The sequence below is a fragment of the Pongo abelii genome, chromosome 1 (assembly GCF_028885655.2).
Source record: "Pongo abelii isolate AG06213 chromosome 1, NHGRI_mPonAbe1-v2.0_pri, whole genome shotgun sequence".
Lineage (NCBI taxonomy): Eukaryota > Metazoa > Chordata > Mammalia > Primates > Hominidae > Pongo > Pongo abelii.
Genome location: NC_071985.2, coordinates 20,895,730 through 20,914,560, shown reverse-complemented (window position 1 = coordinate 20,914,560; position 18,831 = coordinate 20,895,730). Strand labels below are relative to the sequence as shown.

The following is an 18,831-nucleotide window of genomic DNA, read 5'->3' as shown; positions in this document are numbered from 1 at the left end:
CCCCCGAGCCGCTCGCCCGCGGCCTTCCCCCGGCTCCCCAGCTCCCGAGCTTCCACCACATGGGGCCCGCTCGGAACAGGGAGTGCTCCGAGGCGTCAGGGCCCAGGGCCCACGATCCCGGGACCCCCTCCTGGTCCTCCGCCCTGCCGCGGAGGTGGCGTTTTGGGTCCCTCGCCGCTCAGGCGCTCCCGCGAGGCCCCCTCTTGCCCCACCCACCCGGAGCCGTCAGGGCTGGCCAAGGGCGACCAGCCGGCCGGGCCGCGCGGGGCCTTTCTCTCCCAACGCCCCCAGCACGGTCGCGTGTCCCGACCAAGGCCCGTCCGGCCGGTGGGCAAGAGGGCGCGGGGGCGGGTAGCGGGTCGGGGGGGTGGCCCCGCTTTGCCCCGGGCTGCCACTAGAGGCGGCGGCCTGATCCCGGGTGAGAGGGGCTGAGAGAAACCCAGACACACCCCGCCACCACCAGGAGCAAATCCACTCCCCCACACACAGACACACCCGGGCGCGCTCGCACGCGCGGGCGCTCGCTCGCACACGCACGCACGCACGCGCGCGCGAACACGCACACACACACACACACACACACACAGACTCACCCACTCAGACGCACACACACACACACAGACACACACACACGTACACACACACACGCGGCTTGAAGGAGAGCAAGGACGAGATGGATGGAGAGATAGAAACCGAGGGAGGGAGAGAGACAGCGATCGAGAGAGACAGGGGAGGGGGAGAGGGAAGGAGACAGACAGAGAGGCTGAGAAAGAGACAGGGACAGAGAAAGAGAGAGAGACAGAGAGACAGAGGGAAGACGACAGAAGTAGCGCGAGGTCCAGGGGGAAACCTAGAAGAGAGTGGCGGAGGGAGCTAGAGAGCGAGAGCGATAGAGCCTTCGAGAGGAAGCGCCCGGCTCCGGTAGGCAGCGCCCTTTTGAGCAGGCCGGGATAGGGTGGAGGGGGCTTGGGCTGCGCCAGAACACGGGGGCCAGGCGGTCCCTGTGAGAGGACCAACGGAGCGCTGAGACGGGCTTTTACTTGGCTGAATTGCTTGCTTTGGAGGTGGGTTTCGTAGGTTCCTTCCTTTCTTGGCACCACCCTGTGCTCTGGGTGCCTGGCGGCGGGCCCCGGGATTTGCAGAGTGCGCCCGCCCGCCCGTTTGGCGGGAGCCGTGGCACCGGGCGGGGCCGGAGGCCTGGGTCTCTGGCGTGTCCTCGGGACTGGTGTTGACACGAAGTGGGGGGCCGTTGGGAATCCGGGTGCACAGGGACAGTTTTCCTGGTGGCTGGCGAAGCAATGTCCTTCCCCCGGGTGAAGCAGCCCGTGCGTTCCGGAGCCGAGGTCTGGGCTGGCGCCTGTGGCACCCGCTGACCCTGCCCGCCCCTTCCCCCGGTTTGGAAGGTTGCGACGACGGCGCGCCGCCCGGTGGGTGAATTGAATGGCCTGGGCGTTCCGGGAGCGGGAAGGCACCGCGAACGGCAGGGGACCCGCGCCTGCGGCTCTGGGGTCCGGCCCCCTGCCCTCCCAGGCTGGAGCCGGGCTCCTGGCGGGGCGGCGGCGAGGCGGAAGCGGTGGGATGCTGCTGCCCGGCGTGCAGTAGGGGCGGACCCCCAGGAGGAGGTCTCCGGCTGGGCTGCGGCGGAGGTGTAGGTGGGCGATAAAGGGGGAGTAGAGCGAGGGGAGGTTGGGGAGCATGGTGACCGTAGGGGGAAGGGAGGCAGCGGGGAAGCCAAAAAAGCCTGCAGCAGGCCGGGCGGGCGCGGTGGCTCCCGCCTGTAATCCCAGCACTGTGGGTGGGAGGCCGAGGCGGGTGGATCACCAGGTGAGGAGGTAGAGACCATCCCGGCTAACAGGGTGAAACCCCGTCTCTACCCAAAATAGAAAAAAAGTCAGCCGGGCGTGGTGGCGGGCGCCTGCAGTCCCAGCTACTCGGGAGGCTGGGGCCGGAGAAGGGCGTGAACCCGGGAGGCGGAGCTTGCAGTGAGCCGAGATGGCGCCGCTGCACTCCAGCCTGGGCGACAGAGCGAGACTCCGTCTGGAAGAAGAGGAAAGAAAAAGCAAAAAGCCAAAGAAAAAGCCTACAGCACCCGGTATTCCCAGGCGGTCTCCCATCCAAGTACTAACCAGGCCCGACCCTGCTTAGCTTCCGAGATCAGACGAGATCGGGCGCGTTCAGGGTGGTATGGCCGTAGACGCCGAGACAGGCGCCTGGCTGCCCCAAGAGCCCGGCCCAGCCATGCCCGCCGGATTGCAGCCGTCACCGCCAGCCCGGGGCCGCGGGGCTCGGATCGGGGACCCCCGAGCCGCTCGCCCGCGGCCTTCCCCCGGCTCCCCAGCTCCCGAGCTTCCACCACATGGGGCCCGCTCGGAACAGGGAGTGCTCCGAGGCGTCAGGGCCCAGGGCCCACGATCCCGGGACCCCCTCCTGGTCCTCCGCCCTGCCGCGGAGGTGGCGTTTTGCGTCCCTCGCCGCTCAGGCGCTCCCGCGAGGCCCCCTCTTGCCCCACCCACCCGGAGCCGTCAGGGCTGGCCAAGGGCGACCAGCCGGCCGGGCCGCGCGGGGCCTTTCTCTCCCAACGCCCCCAGCACGGTCGCGTGTCCCGACCAAGGCCGGTCCGGCCGGTGGGCAAGAGGGCGCGGGGGCGGGTAGCGGGTCGGGGGGGTGGCCCCGCTTTGCCCCGGGCTGCCACTAGAGGCGGCGGCCTGATCCCGGGTGAGAGGGGCTGAGAGAAACCCAGACACACCCCGCCACCACCAGGAGCAAATCCACTCCCCCACACACAGACACACCCGGGCGCGCTCGCACGCGCCGGCGCTCGCTCGCACACGCACGCACGCGCGCACACACACACACACAGACTCACCCACTCAGACACACACACACACACACACACACACAGACTCACCCACTGAGACACACACACACACACACACACAGACACACACACGTACACACACACACGCGGCTTGAAGGAGAGCAAGGACGAGATGGATGGAGAGATAGAAACCGAGGGAGGGAGAGAGACAGCGATCGAGAGAGACAGGGGAGGGGGAGAGGGAAGGAGACAGACAGAGAGGCTGAGAAAGAGACAGGGACAGAGAAAGAGAGAGAGACAGAGAGACAGAGGGAAGACGACAGAAGTAGCGCGAGGTCCAGGGGGAAACCTAGAAGAGAGAGGCGGAGGGAGCTAGAGAGCGAGAGCGATAGAGCCTTCGAGAGGAAGCGCCCGTCTCCGGCAGGCAGCGCCCTTTTGAGCAGGCCGGGATAGGGTGGAGGGGGCTTGGGCTGCGCCAGAACACGGGGGCCAGGCGGTCCCTGTGAGAGGACCAACGGAGCGCTGAGACGGGCTTTTACTTGGCTGAATTGCTTGCTTTGGAGGTGGGTTTCGTAGGTTCCTTCCTTTCTTGGCACCACCCTGTGCTCTGGGTGCCTTGCGGCGGGCCCCGGGATTTGCAGAGTGCGCCCGCCCGCCCGTTTGGCGGGAGCCGTGGCACCGGGCGGGGCCGGAGGCCTGGGTCTCTGGCGTGTCCTCGGGACTGGTGTTGACACGAAGTGGGGGGCCGTTGGGAATCCGGGTGCACAGGGACTGTTTTCCTGGTGGCTGGCGAAGCAATGTCCTTCCCCCGGGTGAAGCAGCCCGTGCGTTCCGGAGCCGAGGTCTGGGCTGGCGCCTGTGGCACCCGCTGCCCCTGCCCGCCCCTTCCCCCGGTTTGGAAGGTTGCGACGACGGCGCGCCGCCCGGTGGGTGAATTGAATGGCCTGGGCGTTCCGGGAGCGGGAAGGCACCGCGAACGGCAGGGGACCCGCGCCTGCGGCTCTGGGGTCCGGCCCCCTGCCCTCCCAGGCTGGAGCCGGGCTCCTGGCGGGGCGGCGGCGAGGCGGAAGCGGTGGGATGCTGCTGCCCGGCGTGCAGTAGGGGCGGACCCCCAGGAGGAGGTCTCCGGCTGGGCTGCGGCGGAGGTGTAGGTGGGCGATAAAGGGGGAGCAGAGCGAGGGGAGGTTGGGGAGCATGGTGACCGTAGGGGGAAGGGAGGCAGCGGGGAAGCCAAAAAAGCCTGCAGCAGGCCGGGCGGGCGCGGTGGCTCCCGCCTGTAATCCCAGCACTGTGGGTGGGAGGCCGAGGCGGGTGGATCACCAGGTGAGGAGGTAGAGACCATCCCGGCTAACAGGGTGAAACCCCGTCTCTACCCAAAATAGAAAAAAAATCAGCCGGGCGTGGTGGCGGGCGCCTGCAGTCCCAGCAGCTACTCGGGAGGCTGGGGCCGGAGAAGGGCGTGAACCCGGGAGGCGGAGCTTGCAGTGAGCCGAGATGGCGCCGCTGCACTCCAGCCTGGGCGACAGAGCGAGACTCCGTCTGGAAGAAGAGGAAAGAAAAAGCAAAAAGCCAAAGAAAAAGCCTACAGCACCCGGTATTCCCAGGCGGTCTCCCATCCAAGTACTAACCAGGCCCGACCCTGCTTAGCTTCCGAGATCAGACGAGATCGGGCGCGTTCAGGGTGGTATGGCCGTAGACGCCGAGACAGGCGCCTGGCTGCCCCAAGAGCCCGGCCCAGCCATGCCCGCCGGATTGCAGCCGTCACCGCCAGACCGGGGCCGCGGGGCTCGGATCGGGGACCCCCGAGCCGCTCGCCCGCGGCCTTCCCCCGGCTCCCCAGCTCCCGAGCTTCCACCACATGGGGCCCGCTCGGAACAGGGAGTGCTCCGAGGCGTCAGGGCCCAGGGCCCACGATCCCGGGACCCCCTCCTGGTCCTCCGCCCTGCCGCGGAGGTGGCGTTTTGGGTCCCTCGCCGCTCAGGCGCTCCCGCGAGGCCCCCTCTTGCCCCACCCACCCGGAGCCGTCAGGGCTGGCCAAGGGCGACCAGCCGGCCGGGCCGCGCGGGGCCTTTCTCTCCCAACGCCCCCAGCACGGTCGCGTGTCCCGACCAAGGCCCGTCCGGCCGGTGGGCAAGAGGGCGCGGGGGCGGGTAGCGGGTCGGGGGGGTGGCCCCGCTTTGCCCCGGGCTGCCACTAGAGGCGGCGGCCTGATCCCGGGTGAGAGGGGCTGAGAGAAACCCAGACACACCCCGCCACCACCAGGAGCAAATCCACTCCCCCACACACAGACACACCCGGGCGCGCTCGCACGCGCGGGCGCTCGCTCGCACACGCACGCACGCACGCGCGCGCGAACACGCACACACACACACACACACACACACAGACTCACCCACTCAGACGCACACACACACACACAGACACACACACACGTACACACACACACGCGGCTTGAAGGAGAGCAAGGACGAGATGGATGGAGAGATAGAAACCGAGGGAGGGAGAGAGACAGCGATCGAGAGAGACAGGGGAGGGGGAGAGGGAAGGAGACAGACAGAGAGGCTGAGAAAGAGACAGGGACAGAGAAAGAGAGAGAGACAGAGAGACAGAGGGAAGACGACAGAAGTAGCGCGAGGTCCAGGGGGAAACCTAGAAGAGAGTGGCGGAGGGAGCTAGAGAGCGAGAGCGATAGAGCCTTCGAGAGGAAGCGCCCGGCTCCGGTAGGCAGCGCCCTTTTGAGCAGGCCGGGATAGGGTGGAGGGGGCTTGGGCTGCGCCAGAACACGGGGGCCAGGCGGTCCCTGTGAGAGGACCAACGGAGCGCTGAGACGGGCTTTTACTTGGCTGAATTGCTTGCTTTGGAGGTGGGTTTCGTAGGTTCCTTCCTTTCTTGGCACCACCCTGTGCTCTGGGTGCCTGGCGGCGGGCCCCGGGATTTGCAGAGTGCGCCCGCCCGCCCGTTTGGCGGGAGCCGTGGCACCGGGCGGGGCCGGAGGCCTGGGTCTCTGGCGTGTCCTCGGGACTGGTGTTGACACGAAGTGGGGGGCCGTTGGGAATCCGGGTGCACAGGGACAGTTTTCCTGGTGGCTGGCGAAGCAATGTCCTTCCCCCGGGTGAAGCAGCCCGTGCGTTCCGGAGCCGAGGTCTGGGCTGGCGCCTGTGGCACCCGCTGACCCTGCCCGCCCCTTCCCCCGGTTTGGAAGGTTGCGACGACGGCGCGCCGCCCGGTGGGTGAATTGAATGGCCTGGGCGTTCCGGGAGCGGGAAGGCACCGCGAACGGCAGGGGACCCGCGCCTGCGGCTCTGGGGTCCGGCCCCCTGCCCTCCCAGGCTGGAGCCGGGCTCCTGGCGGGGCGGCGGCCAGGCGGAAGCGGTGGGATGCTGCTGCCCGGCGTGCAGTAGGGGCGGACCCCCAGGAGGAGGTCCCCGGCTGGGCTGCGGCGGAGGTGTAGGTGGGCGATAAAGGGGGAGCAGAGCGAGGGGAGGTTGGGGAGCATGGCGACTGTAGGGGGAAGGGAGGCAGCGGGGAAGCCAAAAAAGCCTGCAGCAGGCCGGGCGGGCGCGGTGGCTCCCGCCTGTAATCCCAGCACTGTGGGTGGGAGGCCGAGGCGGGTGGATCACCAGGTGAGGAGGTGGAGACCATCCCGGCTAACAGGGTGAAACCCCGTCTCTACGCAAAATAGAAAAAAAGTCAGCCGGGCGTGGTGGCGGGCGCCTGCAGTCCCAGCTACTCGGGAGGCTGGGGCCGGAGAAGGGCGTGAACCCGGGAGGCGGAGCTTGCAGTGAGCCGAGATGGCGCCGCTGCACTCCAGCCTGGGCGACAGAGCGAGACTCCGTCTGGAAGAAGAGGAAAGAAAAAGCAAAAAGCCAAAGAAAAAGCCTACAGCACCCGGTATTCCCAGGCGGTCTCCCATCCAAGTACTAACCAGGCCCGACCCTGCTTAGCTTCCGAGATCAGACGAGATCGGGCGCGTTCAGGGTGGTATGGCCGTAGACGCCGAGACAGGCGCCTGGCTGCCCCAAGAGCCCGGCCCAGCCATGCCCGCCGGATTGCAGCCGTCACCGCCAGCCCGGGGCCGCGGGGCTCGGATCGGGGACCCCCGAGCCCCTCGCCCGGGGCCTTCCCCCGGCTCCCCAGCTCCCGAGCTTCCACCACATGGGGCCCGCTCGGAACAGGGAGTGCTCCGAGGCGTCAGGGCCCAGGGCCCACGATCCCGGGACCCCCTCCTGGTCCTCCGCCCTGCCGCGGAGGTGGCGTTTTGCGTCCCTCGCCGCTCAGGCGCTCCCGCGAGGCCCCCTCTTGCCCCACCCACCCGGAGCCGTCAGGGCTGGCCAAGGGCGACCAGCCGGCCGGGCCGCGCGGGGCCTTTCTCTCCCAACGCCCCCAGCACGGTCGCGTGTCCCGACCAAGGCCGGTCCGGCCGGTGGGCAAGAGGGCGCGGGGGCGGGTAGCGGGTCGGGGGGGTGGCCCCGCTTTGCCCCGGGCTGCCACTAGAGGCGGCGGCCTGATCCCGGGTGAGAGGGGCTGAGAGAAACCCAGACACACCCCGCCACCACCAGGAGCAAATCCACTCCCCCACACACAGACACACCCGGGCGCGCTCGCACGCGCCGGCGCTCGCTCGCACACGCACGCACGCGCGCACACACACACACACACACAGACTCACCCACTCAGACACACACACACACACACACACACACAGACTCACCCACTGAGACACACACACACACACACACACAGACACACACACGTACACACACACACGCGGCTTGAAGGAGAGCAAGGACGAGATGGATGGAGAGATAGAAACCGAGGGAGGGAGAGAGACAGCGATCGAGAGAGACAGGGGAGGGGGAGAGGGAAGGAGACAGACAGAGAGGCTGAGAAAGAGACAGGGACAGAGAAAGAGAGAGAGACAGAGAGACAGAGGGAAGACGACAGAAGTAGCGCGAGGTCCAGGGGGAAACCTAGAAGAGAGAGGCGGAGGGAGCTAGAGAGCGAGAGCGATAGAGCCTTCGAGAGGAAGCGCCCGTCTCCGGCAGGCAGCGCCCTTTTGAGCAGGCCGGGATAGGGTGGAGGGGGCTTGGGCTGCGCCAGAACACGGGGGCCAGGCGGTCCCTGTGAGAGGACCAACGGAGCGCTGAGACGGGCTTTTACTTGGCTGAATTGCTTGCTTTGGAGGTGGGTTTCGTAGGTTCCTTCCTTTCTTGGCACCACCCTGTGCTCTGGGTGCCTTGCGGCGGGCCCCGGGATTTGCAGAGTGCGCCCGCCCGCCCGTTTGGCGGGAGCCGTGGCACCGGGCGGGGCCGGAGGCCTGGGTCTCTGGCGTGTCCTCGGGACTGGTGTTGACACGAAGTGGGGGGCCGTTGGGAATCCGGGTGCACAGGGACTGTTTTCCTGGTGGCTGGCGAAGCAATGTCCTTCCCCCGGGTGAAGCAGCCCGTGCGTTCCGGAGCCGAGGTCTGGGCTGGCGCCTGTGGCACCCGCTGCCCCTGCCCGCCCCTTCCCCCGGTTTGGAAGGTTGCGACGACGGCGCGCCGCCCGGTGGGTGAATTGAATGGCCTGGGCGTTCCGGGAGCGGGAAGGCACCGCGAACGGCAGGGGACCCGCGCCTGCGGCTCTGGGGTCCGGCCCCCTGCCCTCCCAGGCTGGAGCCGGGCTCCTGGCGGGGCGGCGGCGAGGCGGAAGCGGTGGGATGCTGCTGCCCGGCGTGCAGTAGGGGCGGACCCCCAGGAGGAGGTCTCCGGCTGGGCTGCGGCGGAGGTGTAGGTGGGCGATAAAGGGGGAGCAGAGCGAGGGGAGGTTGGGGAGCATGGTGACCGTAGGGGGAAGGGAGGCAGCGGGGAAGCCAAAAAAGCCTGCAGCAGGCCGGGCGGGCGCGGTGGCTCCCGCCTGTAATCCCAGCACTGTGGGTGGGAGGCCGAGGCGGGTGGATCACCAGGTGAGGAGGTAGAGACCATCCCGGCTAACAGGGTGAAACCCCGTCTCTACCCAAAATAGAAAAAAAATCAGCCGGGCGTGGTGGCGGGCGCCTGCAGTCCCAGCTACTCGGGAGGCTGGGGCCGGAGAAGGGCGTGAACCCGGGAGGCGGAGCTTGCAGTGAGCCGAGATGGCGCCGCTGCACTCCAGCCTGGGCGACAGAGCGAGACTCCGTCTGGAAGAAGAGGAAAGAAAAAGCAAAAAGCCAAAGAAAAAGCCTACAGCACCCGGTATTCCCAGGCGGTCTCCCATCCAAGTACTAACCAGGCCCGACCCTGCTTAGCTTCCGAGATCAGACGAGATCGGGCGCGTTCAGGGTGGTATGGCCGTAGACGCCGAGACAGGCGCCTGGCTGCCCCAAGAGCCCGGCCCAGCCATGCCCGCCGGATTGCAGCCGTCACCGCCAGCCCGGGGCCGCGGGGCTCGGATCGGGGACCCCCGAGCCGCTCGCCCGCGGCCTTCCCCCGGCTCCCCAGCTCCCGAGCTTCCACCACATGGGGCCCGCTCGGAACAGGGAGTGCTCCGAGGCGTCAGGGCCCAGGGCCCACGATCCCGGGACCCCCTCCTGGTCCTCCGCCCTGCCGCGGAGGTGGCGTTTTGCGTCCCTCGCCGCTCAGGCGCTCCCGCGAGGCCCCCTCTTGCCCCACCCACGCGGAGCCGTCAGGGCTGGCCAAGGGCGACCAGCCGGCCGGGCCGCGCGGGGCCTTTCTCTCCCAACGCCCCCAGCACGGTCGCGTGTCCCGACCAAGGCCCGTCCGGCCGGTGGGCAAGAGGGCGCGGGGGCGGGTAGCGGGTCGGGGGGGTGGCCCCGCTTTGCCCCGGGCTGCCACTAGAGGCGGCGGCCTGATCCCGGGTGAGAGGGGCTGAGAGAAACCCAGACACACCCCGCCACCACCAGGAGCAAATCCACTCCCCCACACACAGACACACCCGGGCGCGCTCGCACGCGCGGGCGCTCGCTCGCACACGCACGCACGCACGCGCGCGCGAACACGCACACACACACACACACACACACACAGACTCACCCACTCAGACGCACACACACACACACAGACACACACACACGTACACACACACACGCGGCTTGAAGGAGAGCAAGGACGAGATGGATGGAGAGATAGAAACCGAGGGAGGGAGAGAGACAGCGATCGAGAGAGACAGGGGAGGGGGAGAGGGAAGGAGACAGACAGAGAGGCTGAGAAAGAGACAGGGACAGAGAAAGAGAGAGAGACAGAGAGACAGAGGGAAGACGGCAGAAGTAGCGCGAGGTCCAGGGGGAAACCTAGAAGAGAGTGGCGGAGGGAGCTAGAGAGCGAGAGCGATAGAGCCTTCGAGAGGAAGCGCCCGGCTCCGGTAGGCAGCGCCCTTTTGAGCAGGCCGGGATAGGGTGGAGGGGGCTTGGGCTGCGCCAGAACACGGGGGCCAGGCGGTCCCTGTGAGAGGACCAACGGAGCGCTGAGACGGGCTTTTACTTGGCTGAATTGCTTGCTTTGGAGGTGGGTTTCGTAGGTTCCTTCCTTTCTTGGCACCACCCTGTGCTCTGGGTGCCTGGCGGCGGGCCCCGGGATTTGCAGAGTGCGCCCGCCCGCCCGTTTGGCGGGAGCCGTGGCACCGGGCGGGGCCGGAGGCCTGGGTCTCTGGCGTGTCCTCGGGACTGGTGTTGACACGAAGTGGGGGGCCGTTGGGAATCCGGGTGCACAGGGACAGTTTTCCTGGTGGCTGGCGAAGCAATGTCCTTCCCCCGGGTGAAGCAGCCCGTGCGTTCCGGAGCCGAGGTCTGGGCTGGCGCCTGTGGCACCCGCTGCCCCTGCCCGCCCCTTCCCCCGGTTTGGAAGGTTGCGACGACGGCGCGCCGCCCGGTGGGTGAATTGAATGGCCTGGGCGTTCCGGGAGCGGGAAGGCACCGCGAACGGCAGGGGACCCGCGCCTGCGGCTCTGGGGTCCGGCCCCCTGCCCTCCCAGGCTGGAGCCGGGCTCCTGGCGGGGCGGCGGCGAGGCGGAAGCGGTGGGATGCTGCTGCCCGGCGTGCAGTAGGGGCGGACCCCCAGGAGGAGGTCTCCGGCTGGGCTGCGGCGGAGGTGTAGGTGGGCGATAAAGGGGGAGCAGAGCGAGGGGAGGTTGGGGAGCATGGTGACCGTAGGGGGAAGGGAGGCAGCGGGGAAGCCAAAAAAGCCTGCAGCAGGCCGGGCGGGCGCGGTGGCTCCCGCCTGTAATCCCAGCACTGTGGGTGGGAGGCCGAGGCGGGTGGATCACCAGGTGAGGAGGTAGAGACCATCCCGGCTAACAGGGTGAAACCCCGTCTCTACCCAAAATAGAAAAAAAATCAGCCGGGCGTGGTGGCGGGCGCCTGCAGTCCCAGCTACTCGGGAGGCTGGGGCCCGAGAAGGGCGTGAACCCGGGAGGCGGAGCTTGCAGTGAGCCGAGATGGCGCCGCTGCACTCCAGCCTGGGCGACAGAGCGAGACTCCGTCTGGAAGAAGAGGAAAGAAAAAGCAAAAAGCCAAAGAAAAAGCCTACAGCACCCGGTATTCCCAGGCGGTCTCCCATCCAAGTACTAACCAGGCCCGACCCTGCTTAGCTTCCGAGATCAGACGAGATCGGGCGCGTTCAGGGTGGTATGGCCGTAGACGCCGAGACAGGCGCCTGGCTGCCCCAAGAGCCCGGCCCAGCCATGCCCGCCGGATTGCAGCCGTCACCGCCAGCCCGGGGCCGCGGGGCTCGGATCGGGGACCCCCGAGCCGCTCGCCCGCGGCCTTCCCCCGGCTCCCCAGCTCCCGAGCTTCCACCACATGGGGCCCGCTCGGAACAGGGAGTGCTCCGAGGCGTCAGGGCCCAGGGCCCACGATCCCGGGACCCCCTCCTGGTCCTCCGCCCTGCCGCGGAGGTGGCGTTTTGCGTCCCTCGCCGCTCAGGCGCTCCCGCGAGGCCCCCTCTTGCCCCACCCACCCGGAGCCGTCAGGGCTGGCCAAGGGCGACCAGCCGGCCGGGCCGCGCGGGGCCTTTCTCTCCCAACGCCCCCAGCACGGTCGCGTGTCCCGACCAAGGCCGGTCCGGCCGGTGGGCAAGAGGGCGCGGGGGCGGGTAGCGGGTCGGGGGGGTGGCCCCGCTTTGCCCCGGGCTGCCACTAGAGGCGGCGGCCTGATCCCGGGTGAGAGGGGCTGAGAGAAACCCAGACACACCCCGCCACCACCAGGAGCAAATCCACTCCCCCACACACAGACACACCCGGGCGCGCTCGCACGCGCTGGCGCTCGCTCGCACACGCACGCACGCGCGCACACACACACACACACACAGACTCACCCACTCAGACACACACACACACACACACACACACAGACTCACCCACTGAGACACACACACACACACACACACAGACACACACACGTACACACACACACGCGGCTTGAAGGAGAGCAAGGACGAGATGGATGGAGAGATAGAAACCGAGGGAGGGAGAGAGACAGCGATCGAGAGAGACAGGGGAGGGGGAGAGGGAAGGAGACAGACAGAGAGGCTGAGAAAGAGACAGGGACAGAGAAAGAGAGAGAGACAGAGAGACAGAGGGAAGACGACAGAAGTAGCGCGAGGTCCAGGGGGAAACCTAGAAGAGAGAGGCGGAGGGAGCTAGAGAGCGAGAGCGATAGAGCCTTCGAGAGGAAGCGCCCGTCTCCGGCAGGCAGCGCCCTTTTGAGCAGGCCGGGATAGGGTGGAGGGGGCTTGGGCTGCGCCAGAACACGGGGGCCAGGCGGTCCCTGTGAGAGGACCAACGGAGCGCTGAGACGGGCTTTTACTTGGCTGAATTGCTTGCTTTGGAGGTGGGTTTCGTAGGTTCCTTCCTTTCTTGGCACCACCCTGTGCTCTGGGTGCCTTGCGGCGGGCCCCGGGATTTGCAGAGTGCGCCCGCCCGCCCGTTTGGCGGGAGCCGTGGCACCGGGCGGGGCCGGAGGCCTGGGTCTCTGGCGTGTCCTCGGGACTGGTGTTGACACGAAGTGGGGGGCCGTTGGGAATCCGGGTGCACAGGGACTGTTTTCCTGGTGGCTGGCGAAGCAATGTCCTTCCCCCGGGTGAAGCAGCCCGTGCGTTCCGGAGCCGAGGTCTGGGCTGGCGCCTGTGGCACCCGCTGCCCCTGCCCGCCCCTTCCCCCGGTTTGGAAGGTTGCGACGACGGCGCGCCGCCCGGTGGGTGAATTGAATGGCCTGGGCGTTCCGGGAGCGGGAAGGCACCGCGAACGGCAGGGGACCCGCGCCTGCGGCTCTGGGGTCCGGCCCCCTGCCCTCCCAGGCTGGAGCCGGGCTCCTGGCGGGGCGGCGGCGAGGCGGAAGCGGTGGGATGCTGCTGCCCGGCGTGCAGTAGGGGCGGACCCCCAGGAGGAGGTCTCCGGCTGGGCTGCGGCGGAGGTGTAGGTGGGCGATAAAGGGGGAGCAGAGCGAGGGGAGGTTGGGGAGCATGGTGACCGTAGGGGGAAGGGAGGCAGCGGGGAAGCCAAAAAAGCCTGCAGCAGGCCGGGCGGGCGCGGTGGCTCCCGCCTGTAATCCCAGCACTGTGGGTGGGAGGCCGAGGCGGGTGGATCACCAGGTGAGGAGGTGGAGACCATCCCGGCTAACAGGGTGAAACCCCGTCTCTACGCAAAATAGAAAAAAAGTCAGCCGGGCGTGGTGGCGGGCGCCTGCAGTCCCAGCTACTCGGGAGGCTGGGGCCGGAGAAGGGCGTGAACCCGGGAGGCGGAGCTTGCAGTGAGCCGAGATGGCGCCGCTGCACTCCAGCCTGGGCGACAGAGCGAGACTCCGTCTGGAAGAAGAGGAAAGAAAAAGCAAAAAGCCAAAGAAAAAGCCTACAGCACCCGGTATTCCCAGGCGGTCTCCCATCCAAGTACTAACCAGGCCCGACCCTGCTTAGCTTCCGAGATCAGACGAGATCGGGCGCGTTCAGGGTGGTATGGCCGTAGACGCCGAGACAGGCGCCTGGCTGCCCCAAGAGCCCGGCCCAGCCATGCCCGCCGGATTGCAGCCGTCACCGCCAGCCCGGGGCCGCGGGGCTCGGATCGGGGACCCCCGAGCCGCTCGCCCGCGGCCTTCCCCCGGCTCCCCAGCTCCCGAGCTTCCACCACATGGGGCCCGCTCGGAACAGGGAGTGCTCCGAGGCGTCAGGGCCCAGGGCCCACGATCCCGGGACCCCCTCCTGGTCCTCCGCCCTGCCGCGGAGGTGGCGTTTTGGGTCCCTCGCCGCTCAGGCGCTCCCGCGAGGCCCCCTCTTGCCCCACCCACCCGGAGCCGTCAGGGCTGGCCAAGGGCGACCAGCCGGCCGGGCCGCGCGGGGCCTTTCTCTCCCAACGCCCCCAGCACGGTCGCGTGTCCCGACCAAGGCCCGTCCGGCCGGTGGGCAAGAGGGCGCGGGGGCGGGTAGCGGGTCGGGGGGGTGGCCCCGCTTTGCCCCGGGCTGCCACTAGAGGCGGCGGCCTGATCCCGGGTGAGAGGGGCTGAGAGAAACCCAGACACACCCCGCCACCACCAGGAGCAAATCCACTCCCCCACACACAGACACACCCGGGCGCGCTCGCACGCGCGGGCGCTCGCTCGCACACGCACGCACGCACGCGCGCGCGAACACGCACACACACACACACACACACACACAGACTCACCCACTCAGACGCACACACACACACACAGACACACACACACGTACACACACACACGCGGCTTGAAGGAGAGCAAGGACGAGATGGATGGAGAGATAGAAACCGAGGGAGGGAGAGAGACAGCGATCGAGAGAGACAGGGGAGGGGGAGAGGGAAGGAGACAGACAGAGAGGCTGAGAAAGAGACAGGGACAGAGAAAGAGAGAGAGACAGAGAGACAGAGGGAAGACGGCAGAAGTAGCGCGAGGTCCAGGGGGAAACCTAGAAGAGAGTGGCGGAGGGAGCTAGAGAGCGAGAGCGATAGAGCCTTCGAGAGGAAGCGCCCGGCTCCGGTAGGCAGCGCCCTTTTGAGCAGGCCGGGATAGGGTGGAGGGGGCTTGGGCTGCGCCAGAACACGGGGGCCAGGCGGTCCCTGTGAGAGGACCAACGGAGCGCTGAGACGGGCTCTTACTTGGCTGAATTGCTTGCTTTGGAGGTGGGTTTCGTAGGTTCCTTCCTTTCTTGGCACCACCCTGTGCTCTGGGTGCCTGGCGGCGGGCCCCGGGATTTGCAGAGTGCGCCCGCCCGCCCGTTTGGCGGGAGCCGTGGCACCGGGCGGGGCCGGAGGCCTGGGTCTCTGGCGTGTCCTCGGGACTGGTGTTGACACGAAGTGGGGGGCCGTTGGGAATCCGGGTGCACAGGGACAGTTTTCCTGGTGGCTGGCGAAGCAATGTCCTTCCCCCGGGTGAAGCAGCCCGTGCGTTCCGGAGCCGAGGTCTGGGCTGGCGCCTGTGGCACCCGCTGACCCTGCCCGCCCCTTCCCCCGGTTTGGAAGGTTGCGACGACGGCGCGCCGCCCGGTGGGTGAATTGAATGGCCTGGGCGTTCCGGGAGCGGGAAGGCACCGCGAACGGCAGGGGACCCGCGCCTGCGGCTCTGGGGTCCGGCCCCCTGCCCTCCCAGGCTGGAGCCGGGCTCCTGGCGGGGCGGCGGCGAGGCGGAAGCGGTGGGATGCTGCTGCCCGGCGTGCAGTAGGGGCGGACCCCCAGGAGGAGGTCCCCGGCTGGGCTGCGGCGGAGGTGTAGGTGGGCGATAAAGGGGGAGCAGAGCGAGGGGAGGTTGGGGAGCATGGCGACTGTAGGGGGAAGGGAGGCAGCGGGGAAGCCAAAAAAGCCTGCAGCAGGCCGGGCGGGCGCGGTGGCTCCCGCCTGTAATCCCAGCACTGTGGGTGGGAGGCCGAGGCGGGTGGATCACCAGGTGAGGAGGTGGAGACCATCCCGGGTAACAGGGTGAAACCCCGTCTCTACGCAAAATAGAAAAAAAATCAGCCGGGCGTGGTGGCGGGCGCCTGCAGTCCCAGCTACTCGGGAGGCTGGGGCCGGAGAAGGGCGTGAACCCGGGAGGCGGAGCTTGCAGTGAGCCGAGATGGCGCCGCTGCACTCCAGCCTGGGCGACAGAGCGAGACTCCGTCTGGAAGAAGAGGAAAGAAAAAGCAAAAAGCCAAAGAAAAAGCCTACAGCACCCGGTATTCCCAGGCGGTCTCCCATCCAAGTACTAACCAGGCCCGACCCTGCTTAGCTTCCGAGATCAGACGAGATCGGGCGCGTTCAGGGTGGTATGGCCGTAGACGCCGAGACAGGCGCCTGGCTGCCCCAAGAGCCCGGCCCAGCCATGCCCGCCGGATTGCAGCCGTCACCGCCAGCCCGGGGCCGCGGGGCTCGGATCGGGGACCCCCGAGCCCCTCGCCCGGGGCCTTCCCCCGGCTCCCCAGCTCCCGAGCTTCCACCACATGGGGCCCGCTCGGAACAGGGAGTGCTCCGAGGCGTCAGGGCCCAGGGCCCACGATCCCGGGACCCCCTCCTGGTCCTCCGCCCTGCCGCGGAGGTGGCGTTTTGCGTCCCTCGCCGCTCAGGCGCTCCCGCGAGGCCCCCTCTTGCCCCACCCACCCGGAGCCGTCAGGGCTGGCCAAGGGCGACCAGCCGGCCGGGCCGCGCGGGGCCTTTCTCTCCCAACGCCCCCAGCACGGTCGCGTGTCCCGACCAAGGCCGGTCCGGCCGGTGGGCAAGAGGGCGCGGGGGCGGGTAGCGGGTCGGGGGGGTGGCCCCGCTTTGCCCCGGGCTGCCACTAGAGGCGGCGGCCTGATCCCGGGTGAGAGGGGCTGAGAGAAACCCAGACACACCCCGCCACCACCAGGAGCAAATCCACTCCCCCACGCACAGACACACCCGGGCGCGCTCGCACGCGCCGGCGCTCGCTCGCACACGCACGCACGCGCGCACACACACACACACACACACAGACTCACCCACTCAGACACACACACACACACACAGACTCACCCACTGAGACACACACACACACACACACACAGACACACACACGTACACACACACACGCGGCTTGAAGGAGAGCAAGGACGAGATGGATGGAGAGATAGAAACCGAGGGAGGGAGAGAGACAGCGATCGAGAGAGACAGGGGAGGGGGAGAGGGAAGGAGACAGACAGAGAGGCTGAGAAAGAGACAGGGACAGAGAAAGAGAGAGAGACAGAGAGACAGAGGGAAGACGACAGAAGTAGCGCGAGGTCCAGGGGGAAACCTAGAAGAGAGAGGCGGAGGGAGCTAGAGAGCGAGAGCGATAGAGACTTCGAGAGGAAGCGCCCGTTTCCGGTAGGCAGCGCCCTTTTGAGCAGGCCGGGATAGGGTGGAGGGGGCTTGGGCTGCGCCAGAACACGGGGGCCAGGCGGTCCCTGTGAGAGGACCAACGGAGCGCTGAGACGGGCTTTTACTTGGCTGAATTGCTTGCTTTGGAGGTGGGTTTCGTAGGTTCCTTCCTTTCTTGGCACCACCCTGTGCTCTGGGTGCCTTGCGGCGGGCCCCGGGATTTGCAGAGTGCGCCCGCCCGCCCGTTTGGCGGGAGCCGTGGCACCGGGCGGGGCCGGAGGCCTGGGTCTCTGGCGTGTCCTCGGGACTGGTGTTGACACGAAGTGGGGGGCCGTTGGGAATCCGGGTGCACAGGGACTGTTTTCCTGGTGGCTGGCGAAGCAATGTCCTTCCCCCGGGTGAAGCAGCCCGTGCGTTCCGGAGCCGAGGTCTGGGCTGGCGCCTGTGGCACCCGCTGCCCCTGCCCGCCCCTTCCCCCGGTTTGGAAGGTTGCGACGACGGCGCGCCGCCCGGTGGGTGAATTGAATGGCCTGGGCGTTCCGGGAGCGGGAAGGCACCGCGAACGGCAGGGGACCCGCGCCTGCGGCTCTGGGGTCCGGCCCCCTGCCCTCCCAGGCTGGAGCCGGGCTCCTGGCGGGGCGGCGGCGAGGCGGAAGCGGTGGGATGCTGCTGCCCGGCGTGCAGTAGGGGCGGACCCCCAGGAGGAGGTCTCCGGCTGGGCTGCGGCGGAGGTGTAGGTGGGCGATAAAGGGGGAGCAGAGCGAGGGGAGGTTGGGGAGCATGGTGACCGTAGGGGGAAGGGAGGCAGCGGGGAAGCCAAAAAAGCCTGCAGCAGGCCGGGCGGGCGCGGTGGCTCCCGCCTGTAATCCCAGCACTGTGGGTGGGAGGCCGAGGCGGGTGGATCACCAGGTGAGGAGGTAGAGACCATCCCGGCTAACAGGGTGAAACCCCGTCTCTACCCAAAATAGAAAAAAAATCAGCCGGGCGTGGTGGCGGGCGCCTGCAGTCCCAGCAGCTACTCGGGAGGCTGGGGCCGGAGAAGGGCGTGAACCCGGGAGGCGGAGCTTGCAGTGAGCCGAGATGGCGCCGCTGCACTCCAGCCTGGGCGACAGAGCGAGACTCCGTCTGGAAGAAGAGGAAAGAAAAAGCAAAAAGCCAAAGAAAAAGCCTACAGCACCCGGTATTCCCAGGCGGTCTCCCATCCAAGTACTAACCAGGCCCGACCCTGCTTAGCTTCCGAGATCAGACGAGATCGGGCGCGTTCAGGGTGGTATGGCCGTAGACGCCGAGACAGGCGCCTGGCTGCCCCAAGAGCCCGGCCCAGCCATGCCCGCCGGATTGCAGCCGTCACCGCCAGCCCGGGGCCGCGGGGCTCGGATCGGGGACCCCCGAGCCGCTCGCCCGCGGCCTTCCCCCGGCTCCCCAGCTCCCGAGCTTCCACCACATGGGGCCCGCTCGGAACAGGGAGTGCTCCGAGGCGTCAGGGCCCAGGGCCCACGATCCCGGGACCCCCTCCTGGTCCTCCGCCCTGCCGCGGAGGTGGCGTTTTGGGTCCCTCGCCGCTCAGGCGCTCCCGCGAGGCCCCCTCTTGCCCCACCCACCCGGAGCCGTCAGGGCTGGCCAAGGGCGACCAGCCGGCCGGGCCGCGCGGGGCCTTTCTCTCCCAACGCCCCCAGCACGGTCGCGTGTCCCGACCAAGGCCCGTCCGGCCGGTGGGCAAGAGGGCGCGGGGGCGGGTAGCGGGTCGG

At 68.2% G+C, this 18,831-nt stretch overlaps 8 non-coding genes across 8 annotated transcripts; all 8 read right to left on the bottom strand.

Moving 5' to 3' along the window:
- Positions 1-2,077: 2,077 nt before the first annotated feature.
- Positions 2,078-2,196, bottom strand: LOC129052508 (5S ribosomal RNA). Its single transcript, XR_008517563.1, has one exon. It is a non-coding gene; the product is annotated as a 5S ribosomal RNA (ribosomal RNA).
- Positions 2,197-4,397: 2,201 nt separating this feature from the next.
- Positions 4,398-4,516, bottom strand: LOC129052503 (5S ribosomal RNA). The gene has a single exon (XR_008517562.1). It is a non-coding gene; the product is annotated as a 5S ribosomal RNA (ribosomal RNA).
- Positions 4,517-6,694: 2,178 nt separating this feature from the next.
- On the bottom strand, positions 6,695-6,813 carry LOC129052499 (5S ribosomal RNA). Its single transcript, XR_008517559.1, has one exon. It is a non-coding gene; the product is annotated as a 5S ribosomal RNA (ribosomal RNA).
- Positions 6,814-9,015: 2,202 nt separating this feature from the next.
- LOC129052497 (5S ribosomal RNA) lies at positions 9,016-9,134 on the bottom strand. Its single transcript, XR_008517555.1, has one exon. It is a non-coding gene; the product is annotated as a 5S ribosomal RNA (ribosomal RNA).
- Positions 9,135-11,312: 2,178 nt separating this feature from the next.
- LOC129052496 (5S ribosomal RNA) lies at positions 11,313-11,431 on the bottom strand. Its single transcript, XR_008517552.1, has one exon. It is a non-coding gene; the product is annotated as a 5S ribosomal RNA (ribosomal RNA).
- Positions 11,432-13,633: 2,202 nt separating this feature from the next.
- On the bottom strand, positions 13,634-13,752 carry LOC129052494 (5S ribosomal RNA). The gene has a single exon (XR_008517550.1). It is a non-coding gene; the product is annotated as a 5S ribosomal RNA (ribosomal RNA).
- A 2,178-nt stretch (positions 13,753-15,930) lies between these two features.
- LOC129052493 (5S ribosomal RNA) lies at positions 15,931-16,049 on the bottom strand. Its single transcript, XR_008517549.1, has one exon. It is a non-coding gene; the product is annotated as a 5S ribosomal RNA (ribosomal RNA).
- A 2,199-nt stretch (positions 16,050-18,248) lies between these two features.
- LOC129052491 (5S ribosomal RNA) lies at positions 18,249-18,367 on the bottom strand. The gene has a single exon (XR_008517547.1). It is a non-coding gene; the product is annotated as a 5S ribosomal RNA (ribosomal RNA).
- Between the last annotated feature and the right edge of the window lie 464 nt (positions 18,368-18,831).